This window comes from Felis catus, chromosome C2 (assembly GCF_018350175.1).
Source record: "Felis catus isolate Fca126 chromosome C2, F.catus_Fca126_mat1.0, whole genome shotgun sequence".
Taxonomy (NCBI): domain Eukaryota; kingdom Metazoa; phylum Chordata; class Mammalia; order Carnivora; family Felidae; genus Felis; species Felis catus.
The window spans coordinates 89,272,436-89,291,120 of record NC_058376.1 but is presented as its reverse complement, the minus strand read 5'-3'; the positions used below and the strand labels follow the sequence as shown (position 1 = coordinate 89,291,120).

At 37.6% G+C, this 18,685-nt stretch overlaps 1 protein-coding gene and 1 long non-coding RNA gene across 8 annotated transcripts in view; one reads left to right on the top strand and one right to left on the bottom strand.

Annotated features, from left to right (window-relative positions):
• TBL1XR1 (TBL1X receptor 1) overlaps positions 1-18,685 on the bottom strand; it is a 178,521-nt gene that overhangs the window by 112,272 nt on the left and 47,564 nt on the right. The gene's annotated exons all lie outside the window — the stretch shown is intronic.
• LOC123380022 lies at positions 949-1,700 on the top strand. Its single transcript, XR_006585239.1, has 2 exons — positions 949-1,062; positions 1,305-1,700. It is a non-coding gene; the product is annotated as an uncharacterized LOC123380022 (long non-coding RNA).

The window sequence follows — 18,685 nt, the reverse complement described above, 5'->3', positions numbered from 1 at the left end:
TGAGATAAATAAAATGACAAGAAATGATTAATAATATAAAGCAAATGTGAAAAATACCAAAACTGAAAAATCTATTTGAAAGGTATGTGAGAGGTCAAATTTACAGAAAAGGAAAAAAAATACACCATTGAAAGGAATGGGTAGGCATATAGATCAGGGACTGGCAAACATTTTTTACAAAGAGGCAGGAAGTAAATATTGTAGGTTTGGGGGGGGGGGGGTCCTTACAGTCTGTCCCATCTACTCAATGCTGCCACTGTAGCACAAAGACAGCCTGTAGACAGTAATATAATGAATGGACTTGGTATGTTCCAAAACACTTTATTTACCAAAACCTGGCCTTAGTGTAATGACCCTTGATACAGATAAAAAGATTGACCATGACCTGCTTAACTGGAAGTTAAGCAACAGGAACGTGAGAATTTATTACATTACTCTCTTTTATGTATCTTGAAATTTTTCATAAAAAGATTTAAAAATAAAACTTCGCTTAGAAATCTTCCTATATGTCAATCTCTTTCTTCACTTCATAGCCTATCTCCTCCAGAAAACGTCCCAATTTGACTTTTACACATCCTTCTTCTTTCAACCGTTATCTTTTACTTCCAAACAATGTGCAACCAGACCAAATTAGTCAACCAGACTAAATTCATACAGGCCACAAGCATTTAACTTTCTCTTTAAACTCTTAACTCCCTGAGGGAAAGGGTCTTATCTGGTGATTAACATAAATTTGGTGGCCTAACAAGATTATGCAACACCTCTTATCATTGGCTCTGAATTCAAGTCTCTCTTTGGCATCTGGAACTGTGAGAAATGAAACTCCCACAACCTCACTGAGCCTATTTCTTGTGAGATATAAGGAAGGCAAGCCTGTAAAGCTTGGTAAAGCTGACAGCGTATCTAATTTAACTTTAGATTTCATAAGATTTTTTTTTTTTTTTTGTAGCTAAACAAGTAAAATCCATGGAAGCTGAAGAGTCACAGATTACTGGAAACGTAGAATGTAGGGCTTGAAGGAATTATAAAAACCTCAACCCCAATCCCACAGAAGAAATGCAGGTAATCCCAACATTCCATTTAATTCTCATTAATTGATATGAAGTCAAAATTGTGAAGTGCGTTAAAAATTAAAGCAATATTAATAAACTAAGTTTTTTCCTATTAATAGAAGATATACTTAAATCACAATACATTTCTGTTGACAAATACACCAAAATTCTGCTTCTGGGCACAACTGTCAAATTTACTTATTCCACAATACCATGTCTACTAAGTGAAATTTGTTCTCTTTGGTGCTACAGGTTACAACAATTCAAATACTTCCTCCTCTAAAATAAGACATCTGAAGACACAGAACTGCTATACAAGACAGATGTGCTGAACACTGTAAGCCTGTGTCAAAGCATCTAGAAATGCAGTGTCACTCCAGTGTGGGGTAACAGAAGAAGTGAGATGAAAGAACAGAGAGGATAGCATCGAAAGTTTAGCACATAACCTGAAAATTGCCAAGAATTGACCCAAAGTCCTTAATATTGTCATAACATCTGCTGCAAGCACTAATGTCAAATTTGGCTCTATAAATACTGATTTGAACTCTTGTGCAAAATCTCTGACCTAAAATACTGCAGCTAAAATACTGCAAGTCCACCAACAGGGAAGGCACACTCTTGGAAATTCAAATTTGCTAGAACAGCTTTCATACAGCTATTATGGTCAAGTTTAAAGAAAAGCAGAGCTCTTGAATCAATGACAGATTCTGGCTGACAGAGCTAAAAAAGGCAAAGGCACAGGGCAACAGGTTCTTTAAAGAGTGGGGATAGTTGCGCATCAAAGCACAGATTATCACATATGTGGTCAAAGGACTGGTGGTCACAAAGGAGTCTTTTCAGGCTCATTCAAATACCAAATAATTAGCATAAACAATGTTTTTCTTCATCTTCCAACTCCAATAGCATTTTTTAAATTACTCTATAGCTTATACTAGTCGAATGTGGGGTACTCTTTAATACAAGGACTCTCTCCCTAAATTTAAATAAGGCTATTAAACATTATAAGCAAAAGTCAGCCATAGGAAAATACCATCTTGTGCAATATTTTCCCCCACATTCTATCCAGTACTGCATATACATGTCTTTTTTTTTTTTTTTTTTTTTTTTTTTAAGATTTGAGTTAGTTAACATACAGTGTAGTGCTGGTTTCGGAAGCAGAATTTAGTGATTCATCACTTAGATATAACACCCAGTGCTCATCCCAATAAGTGCCCTCCTTAGTGCCTATTACCCATTGAGCCCATCTCCTTCCCCACATCCCCTCCATCAACCCTCAATTTGTATTCTATATTTAAGAGCCTCTTATGGCTTGCCTCCATCTCATTTTTTATCTTTTTTTATTTTTCCTTCCCTTCCCCTATGTTCATCTGTTTTGTTTCTTCATACATGTCTTGTATCTATTGAGAAAGGAAGTGAAGTCCTTTACTAACTTCTGATAGGATCATGGAAAGAAACCTAAACATTAGCAATCTTTAGGTGGTACATTCAAAAACAGGCAAAAGAAAAGAAAATCTTGACAGTATACTTTAATATGCTTTTTTTAATGTATAGTAACTTGAAGGAAAACTCATATACACTAAAAACACTTTTTACATTCTTAAGCATAAAAGAATACACACATTAACAAACATTTTAAATTCAAGGCTTAAAAAGCTACAATTACAGAAAGACATGTTTATTTTAATATATTTATACCAATTGCTCGTTAAGGCATAACTATACCACATCACAGAAAAGAGGGGAAAAAAAGCTTCTGTTTGAAGCCAATTGTTCCCAACCAGGATTCCAGGGTATACTCAAAGTGAGATTTTGAAATAATCTTTAAAATAATGGGGTACCTGGCTGGGTCAGTCAGTAGATCATGTGACTCTTGATCTTAGGGTGTGAGTTCAAACCCCATGTTGGGGGGGAGGGGAGGGGAGGGGAGGGGAGGGGAGGGGAGGGGAGGGGAGAGGAGAGGAGAGGAGAGGAGAGGAGAGGAGAGGAGAGGAGAGGAGAGGAGAGGAAAGAGAGACAAAAAGAGAAATAGACAAACACTCTTAAAATTGAGCAAACAAAGATAAATGTTTAATACATGGAACAGGCTAAGCTCAGAAATTTTTCTCTAAAGCTCATTCCAAAATCTCACTTCAAAGAAATGAAGGCATCGGATTTTTTCATGTTCCCAATTCTAATTTAAGCATGTAGTATGAATCTTATCACTAAGTGTCCTTAAATCATTTTGCCTAAGGCCAGGTATTCAAATTCATGTGTCTCAACCAGCTTATATAATGATCAGGGTTTTTTTCAAACCTTAAAACATATGATTCAAATACACCTATCACAAAAGGATAAATCTACACTAGCACATTTTCTCCTTTTAACAGTATGTACTCTTCTAAGAGATCATTTATAAAGAGCAAAATTCCCTGAATCAGGAAGGGTCATTTCCCGAAAGGAAAATTTATACTATCACAATTTACATTTCCCTGCATTTATGCCAGCCTTTCTTCATTGAACAATCCACAACCATGCCTAAATTTGACCTTAGACTAATACTTATTAGTTTTCATCCCAATTTTCCCTCTTGCTACAGTGCCTCATCCCCACTGTTAACTATGTGTTACAACAAGGTTAGAGACATGTGTGTATGTGTGTGTTTATGTTGGGGGAGGGGGAGTGTACATACATATACAAAAACACACCTTTACTCATGCAGTGAGCTAATATTCAGGATAATGCACAACAATGTTAGCTAATCAAAAACTGGATTACTTCTATCATTTAAGCCTTCAAGACAATAGCCCATTTTCACTCACCCTCATTCTCCTACTTGACAGAAGTGTGGAAGAGGATGAACCCTGAAGAGAAACCCTTCACAACTGTGAAACAAAACTACAAAAGGAAATAGAAAACCTTCAACAAACTTCGTTCCATGGAGAAACCCATTCTGTAATTTTTTTTTTAATGCTTTTTTAAATGTTTTATTTTGGGGGCGCCTGGGTGGCTCAGTCAGTTGGGCGTCCAACTTGGCTCAAGTCATGATCTCGCGGTTCCTGAGTTCAAGCCCCTCACTGGGCTCTGTGCTGACAGCTCAGAGCCTGGAGCCTCCTTCTGGTTCTGTGTCTCCCTCCTTCTCTGCCCCTCTCCCACTCACTTTCTCTCTCAAAAAATAAATAAAACCATTAAAGAAAAAAAATTTTTAATGGTTTTATTTTTGAAAAAGAAAGAGAGAGAGAAGGACAGAGGATCTGAAGCGGCTCCATGCTGACAGTTGAGAGCCCGATGTGGGGCTGGAACTCACAAACCAGGAGATCATGACCTGAGCTGAAGTCAGACACAACCAACTGAGCCATCCAGGAGCCCCTCATTTTGTAATTTTAATGACAAAATGACCCATCATTCAACCTCTGCTTGAGCTTCTCCAATGTTGAGTGCTTTTGCATAAAGGTGCTATTTTAGTAAATTATTAGACAGCTCTAATTGTTTTCAAAGTTCTTTCTTCTCTAGGATTCAAATGTAGTTACCTGTAATTCCTACTCAGAGCTTCTTGAACTATACAAAACAAGTCTAACTCTACTTTAAATGAAACTAGTTAGCAACTGGAAGGACTTTCTTCCAGTCTCTTACTCCCAAGTGTTCTATTTCCCATTTTAAAAATTTGTGACCTAACAATTACAAAAATCTGCTCCATTTTATGTCCTTCTAAAATTAGGACTCCTAAAACAGTACACAGTGCTTTATTCACAGTGTCTTTTCAATAGTTAGTAAATTTATTCTTTCTTGGACAATGGGGTGGGTGTAGACAGTAAAACTCAAAATCTCTTCAAGCACAAAAAAAGACCTAGGAAGTATAGATAAAAATTCACAAAAATCTGTCACTATAAGAAATGGGTGCTGGGACAAATGGATATCCACATGCAAAAGAATGAAAATGGAACCGTACTTCATACCATATAAAAAAATTAAAATGGATCAAAGACCTAAGTAACTCTGGATTAGGCAACGGTTAGCTAGGATACCTAAAGTACAAGCAACAAAAGAAAAAACAAACTGCCATCCTCAAAATTTAAAACTCTTTCCCTTCAAAGGGCACACCATCAAGGAAGAGAAAACCCACAAAATGGAAGGAAATTTTTGCAAAACATGAGACTTGTGTCTAGAATATATGAATAGTACAACTCAATAATAAGGAGGCAAACAATATAATTTTAAAATGGGCCAATTATCTGAACAGATATTCCAAAGACAACACACAAATGACCAATAAGCACATGAAAATACCTTCAACATCACTAGCCATCAGGGAAATGCAAATCAAAATCACAATGAGATACCACTTCACATCCACAAGGAAGGCTATCAAAACAAAAGGACAGTAATAATGGTTGTTGAGGATACAGACAAATTGGAACCCTCAAACACTGCTGATCAGAATGTAAAGTGCAGTCCAGCCCCTTTGGAAAAGCCTAACAGTCCCTCAATTATTAGAATTTAATTAGAAATAATGAATTATTACAATTCCAAAACAAATTAGTATAAAAACTGACAGGTATCATTAAAAGATTTCATAAAAGTCAAAAACAGTATTAGAACATGTTTCCTTTCTATATACCCAATGGCCACAATACCTCAGTTTTAAATTCTGGGTGACAATAAAACAGCAAGTATACTTGACGTGTCAAGGAGACGTACTAGCAATTTTCTTTATAATTACTACTCACAATTAAAACAGCCCCCTAAATAATTTCCAGATTTTAAGTTGCAGAGCAATGACTTTAAAAAAAGAGAGAGAGAGTGAGAGAAAGCACACATGTGCATGTTTGTGAGCCCGACATGGGGCTCAATCCCACAACCCTGGGATGACGACCTGAGCTGAAATCAAGAGTCCGATGCTCAACTGACTAAGCCACCCAGGTGCCCAAGCAATGACTTTTAATCAAAGTTAACCAAATGGGTGATTAATCATTAATAGCTTCTAGGAAAGATTATGTAAAAAAAAAAAAAAAAATGCTCTATCAAATAAAAATGATACAGATTTTTTCAAAGGGTAACAATGAATTATAAATGCCTAGTCCTCTCAGAACAAGGTAGGACTTGTTAAAGCAGATTGCTGGGTCCCACCACCCCTGTTCTTTCCATTCCAACTGCTAGGTCTGGGGTGGATTCAAGGATTTGCAATGCTAACAGGTTACAAAGAGACCACACTTTGAGACCTACTATACTATACAATCCTGAATCATACAGCAACATTCTTTTGAGAACAAAAATCAGTAATATTAATAATCCAACAATCAGCTGTCAAACATCATTAACCAAAATGGGTTATGTAATAAAATTAAGACAAATCAGAGAAGGGTTTTTATCTTTAGGACTTTCCCAGCATTGTCTGCTCCAATTGGTACATGCTTCTGTTAACATGCCCAGGAGTGGGGCACCTGGGTGGCATAGTAGGTTAAGCCTCCAACTTCGTTCAGCTCAGGTCATGATCTCACGGTTCCTAAGTTCGAGCCCCACATCAGGCTCTCTGCTATCAGCACAGAGCCCACTTCGAGTCCTGTCTCCCTCTCTCTCTGCCCCTCCCCTGCTCCTCTTGTGCTCTCTCAAAAATAAACATTAAAACAAAAAAAAATAAAAATTAAGAAATAACTTAAAAAAATAAACATGCCCAGGGGCGCCTGGGTGGCTCAGCTGGCTAAGTGTCCATCTTCGGCTCAGGTCATGATCTCACAGTCTGGGAGTTCAAACCCGCATCAGGCTCTGTGCTGTCAGCTCAGAGCCTGGAGCCTGCTTCAGGTCTGTGTCTCTCTCTCTCTCTCTCTCTCTCTCTCTCTCTCTCTCTCTGCCCCTCCCCTACTCATGCTCTGTCTCAAAAATAAACATTAATAATTTTAAATAAACAAATAAATAATAAACATGCCCACAAGGTATCTTTCAAGCCCTTGAAGAGCTGTACTGCATCCATGAATCCTTCTCTGAAAACCCTAGCTGGAAACAACTTCTTACTCCTTTGAACTTAAGTCCTCACCTGTATCACCAATAAGACAATGTATTATTAACATTAAAATATCTGTTTTATGGCATGAGTTAGACATGCTGCCTTCTGACCTATATAAAGATGCTCAATCTGGTTCCCACCAATTTCCTTGAAAACAACAATCACTCTTGTGGCATCACCAACATCACAGAACACAGCAAAGAATTCAACAACACTATAAAAGTATTAAAAATGTTTCAGTATCATGAACTTTAATTCTTCTATATTAATACACAACTCCAATATGTTACCTCTTATCTATCTGCACATCCTTTACACAGTGCCTAGTACAGAACAGGTTCTGAATACACACACAAAACCACTGTTGTCCTTGATGACCTTGCATACTCGTCTTCATAAAGCTCATGAGACTGTTAAGATCCACACTTGGCAATTTGGGGAAGAAACGAAATCCAGAGCACCTCCAAGAATTCAAGTCCTTAAGTATGTGAAAAACATACCATTTTCTCAGTTGTACCTAATCTATGATGGACTCTCAGGTCAGAACAGACAACGAAGAGATCATTTTCTAAAACTATCAGGTCAATTTAAGGAGCTGGGAGGCGGGGCAGTTGTTAGTTCAAACACACACACCGGCAGTCCCCATTTTGTATGGTAGTGTGGTCATAGAAATGATAATGGAAGATGAAACCAAGCGAAGTGACCTTCTTCAGTGGGACCTGTTCTGTGATGTTTAAAATTATCAAAACATTAAAAACTGTTCTATAATAAAAATACAGTAAAACTAGTATTTTCTAATATACCATATTAAATACGTTATAATAAAAAATACACTACTATTTTTTAATAATTTTTAAAATGAGAACCACTATGAATTAAAGTACTTTATTTCTTTGTAAATAACTTACAAGTAGTTTGACATCTGTCTTCTCTCATGGTATAACTTAGAGTACAGAGCATCTTTTAGATTTCATACACCACAGGGAACTGTCATACAGCTTCTAACATTTTACCTCTTACATTTTCAAGGTCATGGAATATCTCTGAAAGTTCCTTTAGTGGGGAAATTTTTTGCCAGCATCACTTCCGGTGGAACATCATCCTTTTCACCACAACCACTTTCTTCATTTTGCCTATAAAGTTTGTTATACTTCTTTCGCTGCATATACCTAGAGTCTCTTGGACAGTGGCAGTATCTTCTCACAGGCACCTTTTCTTATACCTCATTCACATTTAATTCAAATACCATGGTCAGCATTATCGATTTTCACTTATTATACTTTCATCTTCACTGACATTAAAGTGTGCTTGAACAAAAGTTATTGGATGATCAGAAAACAGTAGACCTATTGAGGAAAATAATATAACGGGGAGAAAAAAATTTAATGGCCATAAAAAAATTACTTAATTTAAAAAATCTTCATGTAAGAACCATTATATGCCAAACCAAAAGGCATGACTAGCGTTTTTTATTTTTTTTTTTAACGTTTATTTATTTTTGAGACAGAGAGAGACAGAACATGAACGGGAGAGGGTCAGAGAGAGAGAGGGACACACAGAATCCGAAACAGGCTCCAGGCTCTGAGCTGTCAGCACAGAGCCCAAAGCGGGGCTCGAACCCACGAACCGCAAGATCATGACCTGAGCCGAAGTCGGACGCTTAACTGAGCCACCCAGACGCCCCAAGGCATGACTAACTTTAGAAAACAGGTACAACTCATATCCCATGTAAAGGATTAACTTCCTTTATATAAAGAGATCCATAAGAATGATCATCCACCCATGGATACAGAAAAACAGTTTACAGAAAATAAAAATTTTAAGGCTTGAAACATGAAAAGATTCTCCTTAAAAGTGTGCAAATTAATATTTCACTGAGAATTTCCAATACAACTTGGAAGAACCTTAGATACAATGCCAAGCAAAGAAGCCATAAATAAGGACATATATATTGTATGATTTATATGAAGTACAAAAATAAATAATCAATGATATAAGTAAGGATATTGGTTATCTTTCCAGAAGTTGGGGACTGTACAATGACTGGGGGAGTAGTTACACAGGTGTGTTCAATTTATGAAACTCATCAAGCTATATTTTGTGATTTTTTTAAGTATTTTTATCTGTTATATTACAATGAAACCTTTATTACAATGAAACCTTATACTACAATGAAACCTTTAAAAAATACAAGATAGTTGATTTAGACTCTGGTCATGATCTCACAGTTTGTGAGATGGAGCCCCATGTCAGGCTCTGTGCTGACAGCATGAACCCTGCTTGGGATTCTCTCTTCTCTGCCCCTCCCATGCATGCTCTCTTTCAAAATAAATAAATAAGTAAAATTTTTTTTTAATTTTTAAAAACACAAGATAGCATTTTTCATCTAGTAGTTTGGTAAAGATAAAAAGTGCTAAAAATAAATAAATAAATAAATAAATAAATAAATAAATAAATAGTGCCGTAACACTTCATGGTGTTACTCAAACACTACTGGTAGGAGTGTCCATTACTACAACCTCCACAGAAACAATCTGGCAATGAAATGTAAAAATGCTTATATCCTTTGATCCTAAAATTCCACTGTGGAGAATTTATTTTTCAAAATACACTTGGGGCGCCTGGGTGGCGCAGTCGGTAAGCGCCCGACTTCAGCCAGGTCACGATCTCGCGGTCCATGAGTTCGAGCCCTGCGTCGGGCTCTGGGCTGATGGCTCAGAGCCTGGAGCCTGTTTCCGATTCTGTGTCTCCCTCTCTCTCTGCCCCTCCCCCGTTCATGCTCTGTCTCTCTCTGTCCCAAAAATAAATAAACGTTGAAAAAAAAAATTAAAAAAAAAAATACACTTGCATACATGCAAAATAACTTACATACAAAGATATTCTTGCAGCATTCCCAAAAGGAATGAAACAAACTACTGTCCATCAATAGGAGCCTACTATAGTGACATATTATCCAGTCGAAAAAAGAGAATAATAAACTCTTCAGGTACTGATAAGGGCATCATCACCATGATATACTGTTAGGTTAAAAGTACAAAGGGGAGGAAAAGGCAAAACAGTATGTTTAATGTATAATATTGGGGGAGGGGGATTTGAGAGAAAACATTATTTGTTTGCATACAGTAATATCTGTGGAAGGATACAGAAGAAAAAAGATAACACTGAATGCTGCAAGGAGAAGAACCAACAGAGTAGGAGGAAGATATGAGAAGATTTTTCAAGTATATACTTTTGTAACATTTCAAGTTTGAGCCATGTTAAGATGTTCAAATGTTCAAAATAATGAGTTAAAAAAATAATCACCTGAAAGGAAAGCAAAATTAGAGACCCATAAAGAGGTGATCAGATCCTAGATTTATAAAAATGCTTACAATCTCTCAGAGAAGGACAATCTAGAAATGTTTTAAAAGGCCAAAATATTTGGGATTTGGATATTCTGTAAAAGCAGTTAAATTACTGAGGATTACTGTGTGATCAGTAACTCAGTATCAACAGAAAACTACGTTTCAGAGAATAGGCAGAACTTATTTGGCACATCAGGGGCATCCATTTCAAGATATCTATTTCACATGAATCCAATAAAAGAGATGAGAGAGTTCTAAATACTTAAGTAAAAACGGAAACAGAAACAGACAAGACAAAGCACCAGAAGTTATGGTTAACATGGAATCAGCAAGCTGTAAGGGGCAGAACTTTGACTTTTTCTCATCTTCATTGCTACCATATGTTGCAAAGTTATGTCACTAGCATACACTGTAAGGTTCTTGTCATCTTCTACTTCTACTACATGGTATAATGAGAAGTACTCTGGTTTTGGAACTCTAATGACCTTGGTCCACATCTACCTCTTCCAAGTTATTACCAAGAACAGCCTTAAGCATAGTACTTTATTTTAAGCCTCAGATTATATTTCTTTAAAATAGGGATATTAGTGTCCACCTTGTATTGTCCTCATAAGGATTACAAATAATGTATGTTAAAAAAAAAAAAAAAAACTTAGCACAATGTTTGGTGAATAAAGACACCCAAAAAAAGGTAGCTATTATTGCCTCACCTGCTTATAAAAATACTCTTAGTTTTTTTTTTTTTTTAATAGGAGACAGTTCAGAGAGAATTTCTTGTATGTGTAACTCCTTCTCAAAGACACATGGCAACATACAAAAAAAGAGAAACTACCTCATTTGCCTAATTATAAAGACCCTTACAGTGGAATCAAGAAAAGATGAAGCAATAACAAGAAGGGGAAAATTCACTGCCTCCTGACCTCAACACTGCATAAAGTACCTGGTCCTTTCAAACCTAAAAGTGGAAGGAAGGAAGGAAGGAAGGAAGGAAGGAAGGAAGGAAGGAAGGAAGGAAGGAAGGAAGGAAGGAAGGGAGGGAGAGAGGGAGGGAGGGAGGGAGGGAGGGAGGGAGGGAGGGAGGGAAGAAGGAAGGGAGGGAGGAAAGAAGGAAGGAAGGAAAGAGGGAGAGAGGGGAAAAAAACCCCACTTCTAAATAGGAAAGATACTTTTGGTCATTCTGAATATCCACTGTTAAATCTCACATACATTAACAAAATCGTTGATATCTTCCAACACAGACAAGATTCCTGCTCTACTGACATTTACATTCTAGTGGAAGACAAAGATACACACATTAAGCAAAAAGCACTCTGACAGAGAGAAATTCCAGCAGGCCTGGAAATGGCCTGAGTCAAGCACTGAAATAAAAGTACCACCTTCATGGCACATATGGATACCTAGTCAAAGCACAAAACATGCTGATTAACAGGGGCGCCTGGGTAGCTAAGTCAGTTAAGTGTCCGATTCTTGTTTTCAGCTCAGGTCATGATCTCGTGGTTTTGTGAGTTTGAGCCCCACATCAGGCTCTCTACTAGCAGCATGGAGCCTGCTTGGGATTCTGTCTCCTTCTCTCTCTCTCTCTCTCTCTAACTCTCCCCCCACCCCCATGCTGTCTCTCTCAAAATAAATTAACTTTAACAACAAACAAACAAAAAACCCAAACATGCTAATTAATAATGTTGCTTGGAAACCATGGGTCCAATGAGTCTGGGCTGTTTGTACCAGCTTGTCAGCACTGTTTATTATTAACAGTGAGACTGATGGTTTGCACCTGGTTGTGGTGAGACCCCCAGAGGTCTCTATCAAAAGCCTATGTGCCCTGCAGAATATAAGAGGTGAGACTTCACTGTGGGCTCTCAGCAAGGTGCTTCTTGCACACATCAGTGATCATGGTCAGAGAGAGGAAACATGTCCAGTATGACCCTACAGAGGGAAGACAAATGGAGTTCACATTCAACCTCTTCAGGTCCGCTGCTGGGAGGCAACCTTTGGTTGTAATGCATAACCTTACTTCAAGGCACTTGCTGTACGGCATCCTCTTTCAGCAATAAATCAGACTGACTAGTACTGTGTTTGGGGATCCTAGGAGTCTCCTTTAGCAACCAAATTGTAGGGTCCCTACCACTGTTAGCAGAACTAGTGGGGTAAAAAAAATTAAGTAACTGCTATGGAGAATATAAAACAGAATAATCTGAAAGTGAAAAAATATATAGGCAATGGGATCAGAGAACATAGCCAGGAAAGAAGGAAGGGACATTATGAACTGAGGTATATATGAGGAGAACCCAAGCAAGTTGCCAACCAGAGATTAGAGAATTCCAATCAAGTATACAGGCTCTGAGGAGAGAACAAGTTTGACTGGATCAAAAGAGAAGTATGGCTAGGGAGTGGTAAGCAAGGGACAAATGGCAGAAAATTAAATCACAGCAGTAAATGGGAACATATCAGAAAGGGCCTTATAAATCTGGATTTCAACTAATTCGACAGCTTTCCTACTGGCCTTGCTGCCTCTATCTGCTCACACAGCCATTCGCCCTAACTTCAGCCTTTTTAATGCCTCTAGAGTAAACTTTCTAAAAGATAAATATGGTCATATAATTTCACAGCTTAAAATAAATGAATCAGAAATCCCTGGGATGACATTATCTTTATTATCTCTCTCTTCTCATATCACATAATTTCAAAATATGTGCCCTAAGCCCTAGTCACATACTGTTCCTAAGTTCTTTCACTTTTTAAACCAGATGTGTGTCCACTAACACACTCTACACAGGGTAATGATTAAGGACCAGACATATTGGCTTTCTGCAGTTTGAGTAAAACACACACACCCCCCCTCTACAAACACAACATACAGTCACATGGCAACTGGACATACTGTTGGCTGCCAGTACCCAGTGTCCCTTCTGGAGCAACACTCTACACAGCTTCTACTGCAGACTTCTGGCTGGAATTTAAGCGAGTGTCCTTTCCACCCCTGGCCAAAGGTCAGAAACGTAACTCAAGCTACGGAAATCAGACTCCATCCTAGATATCGGAATATAAAGAGAAAAACCATAGACGAAAATAATTTGAACTGATTATTAACCACTGTCAAGTCAGCTCACTGATTTCTATGTCCTAGATCTGTTGATAATTTTTTTTCTTTGAACCACCACATCTTTCCTCTGTGTAGCTTCAGCTATCTATAATCTACTTCTGTTGCTTGCAACCAAAATACCAGGAGTCAAAAAAACCAAGAGTGTGACAGGGGTCAGCAGAAATCACACTCCAACAGAAATCATAAAGCAAAGAAGAGTAGAATGTGAGCTAGTGAGAGACAGAAATGAGTTATGATGACAGAATTCTGGACCTAGTATTGCTGCTACTGAAGGAAACACATGAGAATTCTGTTATATTCCACAAGATGTGCCAATTATCCATGAAGTCAGACAATGAAAACAATTAGTTATGGTCAAAACAGTACTGCAATTCTCTGAAACATCTATTTCTGCAGCTTTAAATAATTGCTGTTTTTCCTTACCTCCCTTATGTAGCCTTAAAGTAAAAGCCCGTTTAGCTAGAGGTAATTTGAGGGACCCTGTTCCCTGAAACTTTAAAACGAAAAAAAAGGCACCCCTGTACTTGCCCAACTCTAACTTCCTCTATTAGGTTACTATTCCTCTTATATACTCTACTTACATCCTGTTCACCAGTAAGGCAGTTATGTCTACACGTCTCTGTACCTGCCTCCCTAAAGGTAAGAACGTTTGAATCTCATCTCAGTGCCTACTCAACATGACAGGTGGCATATAGTAAAACTAATGAAGATCATAAAAACCTTCTGATTTTTAAATATCTACATTATCCCTAGCACTGCTAGGCACTTTGCATTTATTTTTAATCCTCATTATCAAGTTAACAAGACATTATTATTCCCATTTTTCACTTGTAAAAACAAACGCAAAGAAAGAAATTACCAAGGCCATAAAGCTAGATAGAACCACCTAGGTCTCCTGAATCCAAATCCTTCCCTTTTCTCAGTACTCTAACAGACCAGGATTTAAATCAGGGGTTTTTAAACAGCAGGTCACAACCTATTAGTGGATTATAAAGTTAGTGGATCATACCTTTTCTTCTAATGAAATAGAGACAATACAAGTGTATCCTATGAAAGGCAAATACTATTCCACGGAACTCTAATTTCGGTGTCATGTACACACATGTAACAAGGCAGCAATGTAAATGCATGTCTTACTGTGGACTACAGACCAAAAAAGTCTGAAAGCCACGTACATAAACACGTGTCTTTATTACAGTTGTATGCACTGACATATCTTCTCAATTTTTCATCAAGGGCCTAAAGTTTAAAAACATTTAGGCAATAAAACCCTTCACCTAATATCCTCAGGACATTACAAAAACAAAACAAACAAGGTCTATAAGGTGGTGAAGTGAAAAGGTATTTGGGACAAAAGTGCCATATCTCCCCCCCCCCCCCAGCAAAGTTTGTGCTGTAACTACTCTGCACATCCACAGAAGATCGTAAAGCACAAAGATGAGCTAGCTGCTCTTTCACTCTCTTCCCCCAGGCTTTTACTAAATCATTTTCAAAAACGTTTTTCTGCTTTGCTATGCTTCACTAGAGGTAACAACCCAATTTTATCAGTCTTCTGACCATGTTCATGAGTGACTGAATAAATTATTATCCAGTATATAGTGTTTCTTAAGAACGGTGACTTCACTCACACATGTAACCATATACATACAAGATCCACCCAGAAGGGGATGACCGGCAGCATCACTGTGGTTATGCATGCTCTCTTCCACAAGGAGCCATACGCCCAGGAACAGCAGTCAGCATTATATGGCATAGACTGAAGATTAAAATGTTGTTACTAGGGGGAAAAGAAGATGATTTAACAATTCTTCTCAGCCACGAAAGAAGAAAAAGGTGTTTGAGAACTTATATACCTTTTAAAATCAGTCACAAATTAGTCAATTATAGCTCAAGGTAGCAGACAAAATAAATTTCTCTCAGTCTCTGTCTCTCTCTCTCCCCCCCCTCCTTCCCAAGGTCCCCCTGAAATGGCAGGGAAAAGATTTATATTAAAATGAATTGACAGCACTGTTGCAAAACAAGAAAAGATGTCACTGAACAATCATAAATTTTAAAGAAACATGGGCAGATAGAAAGTAGGAAAGACTGGATTAATAGAGGAAATCACATATAAGGAACCAAAATCTTTTCAAGGACATGCTAGAGAAGTTCTAAGTATCAATCAAACTAATCACAACTAACAAGCAGGAGGAAACAACTAAGGTGCTTCATAAGGGTGCTGCATTACCTTACTCTGGATAGATGACCCCCTCCTCCTCTGACTGGTAATCAGAGCAATGGTGGTGGCAGCTTTTGCCTTTAGGATAAAGCCAAAGAGCTAATGTCTATGAAGTAGGCATTTCTGCCTAGGTTAGCCTTACTGTGAGAGTAGCCAGGCTTGACAGAAAAGCAGAGCAGGAAGTTGGCGGGGCACATCAGACTTCTAACACAAAGAGTGAAATAAAGGGGGAGGGTTGAGCAGGGAAAAACAGGGAGAAAGGGATCAGTTTCTTAATACTAGCCAAGTGAAATATACCAAAACGCTCCCCACCTGCAATATTTGAAGACACCACAATTAACCTAAGTTAGAATGGTGCCACTTCACCCACACATACATCCTCCCTGGAAGGAGGCCTGGTCTGCTGGTCCACACCTAATCCAACTTCACAGAACCTACCACACCAAAACTACCATTCAAGATAGAGGCCCTAGTAAAGAACTACATACTAGAGCAGACACACTTCAACTGCCAGTACTACCCAAGATCCACTAACCACATGGGGAAACCTAACAGCATGAAAGAAGAACAAGATAAACAGAACTTTTAACAGAGAAAACCAAAATCCAGGAGAAAACGGTCATGATTAAATACCAAATTATTTAAGGGTGCCTGGGTGGCTCAGTTGGTTAAGCATCTGACTTCGTCTCAAGTCATGATCTCACTGTTCGTGGATGGAGCCCCACGTCAGGCTCCACACTGAGAGCATGGAGCCTGCTTCAGATTCTCACTCCGACCGCACCCCCTCTCCCCACACTGCACACACAGGCGTGCACGCTCTCACTCTCTCTCTCAAAATAAATAAACTTTAAAAAAGAAAAACAAACCCCCACAAACACAAAGGTGAATCTCTAAGAAAAAAAAATTAAAAATGAATTAAGATCTAGGGGGTCCAAGATCTGTTTACACAAAACATCCCAAAGTGGAGAACAGAGGTGAAGTAAAATTAATTCTCAAAAGCAGGTGGTGGGTTGAGGGGAACACATCGTAAGCTTTCCAGGAGACAAAGATTCAATCTGCAAAGTGAAAAGACTCAACAAAACAAAAACAACACAACAAATGAAATAAGACCCATGACTAGACAGACTCACGCTAGTAAAATTCCAGAATACAAAGAAAGCCGTCAAAGAGAATCGAGAAATATTCATCTTCTTATCAGAAATACTGGATGACAGAAGACAGCAGACCAGTGTCCTCCAAGTTCTAGGAGAAAAATATGTAGAAACTGGATTCCTATTATAACCCAGGGTTTCCCCAGCACGTATGCTACAAATAAATGGGTTACCAGAGGCCTCTGCTGCAGGCAGCTCCACCCACCAAATAGTATCATTTTCTATATACATATCATGGCATAAAAGCACTGCTCTCACTAGTCAGATTTTCCATCAAGAGTCAAAATAAAAACTTTAAATTTTACTTATATGGCAAAACTGAAAAGGTACAGGAACAGAAGAAAAAAGGAACCCGATGAAACACAATGTGAGATAGAAAAAACAGTGGCAGCTAAGTATGACGGACCTACAAATAACAAATAGAAAAACAAACAAGGATACTCATCACTGACAGTGGGAGATTCTCGTTGAACAGAAATTTAATAACACAGTATTAGGTTTCTTTCTCATAAATATTACATAGTAATGATCATAAAAATTACTCCTTTTTCAGTTTCTAAAACATCATACAGCAAAAAAGGAGGTATAGAACTAAGCAGTTGCAAGCTCTACTCTGTACTCTGCAATGATATTCAGAAAGTTGGAAAAAGGAAGTGTAAAGAAGAGTAAATGCACTAATTTCCTCAAAACCTTCATATTAGATGTGGCTCATGGTTAATATATCAAGAAATAAGAATCTTTGGTATAATTTATTATTTAAAGTTACTATAGCAAACAGTGCCTGCCTCCAGGAAGATTGGGAAGGAATAAGAAAAAATAAAGGAAGACCAGATATTCTTAGTTTTCTTCACACCATTCTGTACTGTTTAGAGTTTTCTACAATATGTATGCATTACTTTTAAATTTAAAACCTGATTTTGATTTTTCAAAAGTATGCAACAGAAATTAGAATAGTAGATAGTATTTAAGACTAAAATATATATGTATTTACATGAAATATCAACAATATATAGAACAGTACTCATATGATCCCAACTGCTACTATACTATACATGTTAATAAGTCATATTCAGTAGTCTTCACATATTATATATATGCTTGAATTGTGTACATATGAAAGAATACACACCAAACTGTAAATAACAGCTGTCACTGGTGAATTGGGTGAGGTCAAACTGACAACTTTTACCTGTTGCTTTGTAATAAACATCTGTTGTTAGCTCATTCATTTTTGCAATATATATGTGTAACATATAAAAGATAAACCATTGTTAAAAAAAGCAATGTCTCAAAGAGATAGCTGCACACCTGTGTTTATAGCAGCAGTATTTACAAGAGCCAAATGGTAGAAGCAACCCAAGCGTCCATCAAAGGATGAATGAACAAAATGGGGTCTATACGTACAATGGATTATTATTCAGCCTGAAAAAGCAAAGTCTTGACACACACTATAACATAGACAAACCTTGAGGATACAATACTAAGTGAAAGAAGCCAGTCACAGACAAATACTATAGTGCCACTCATCTAGTGTACTTAAATTCATAAAAACAGGAAGTACAACGGTAGTTGCCAGGGAATGGAGGGAGAGAGAAACGGGGAGTTGTTTCATGAGTATAAAGAGTTCTGGAGATTGGTGGCACAACCATGTAAATACAGTTAACACAACTCAACTATAAGCTTATGTGTATTTTAACACAACTTAAAAATAAATAAGTGAAAACATTAAAATATAAAAGAAAAATTAAAATCAAAAACTGTGGCATCTGAGGAGATAGTGTCAATCCTCAGTATTCATGGATCCCACATTTGTGAAATCTGCCTACTTGCTAAAATTTATATG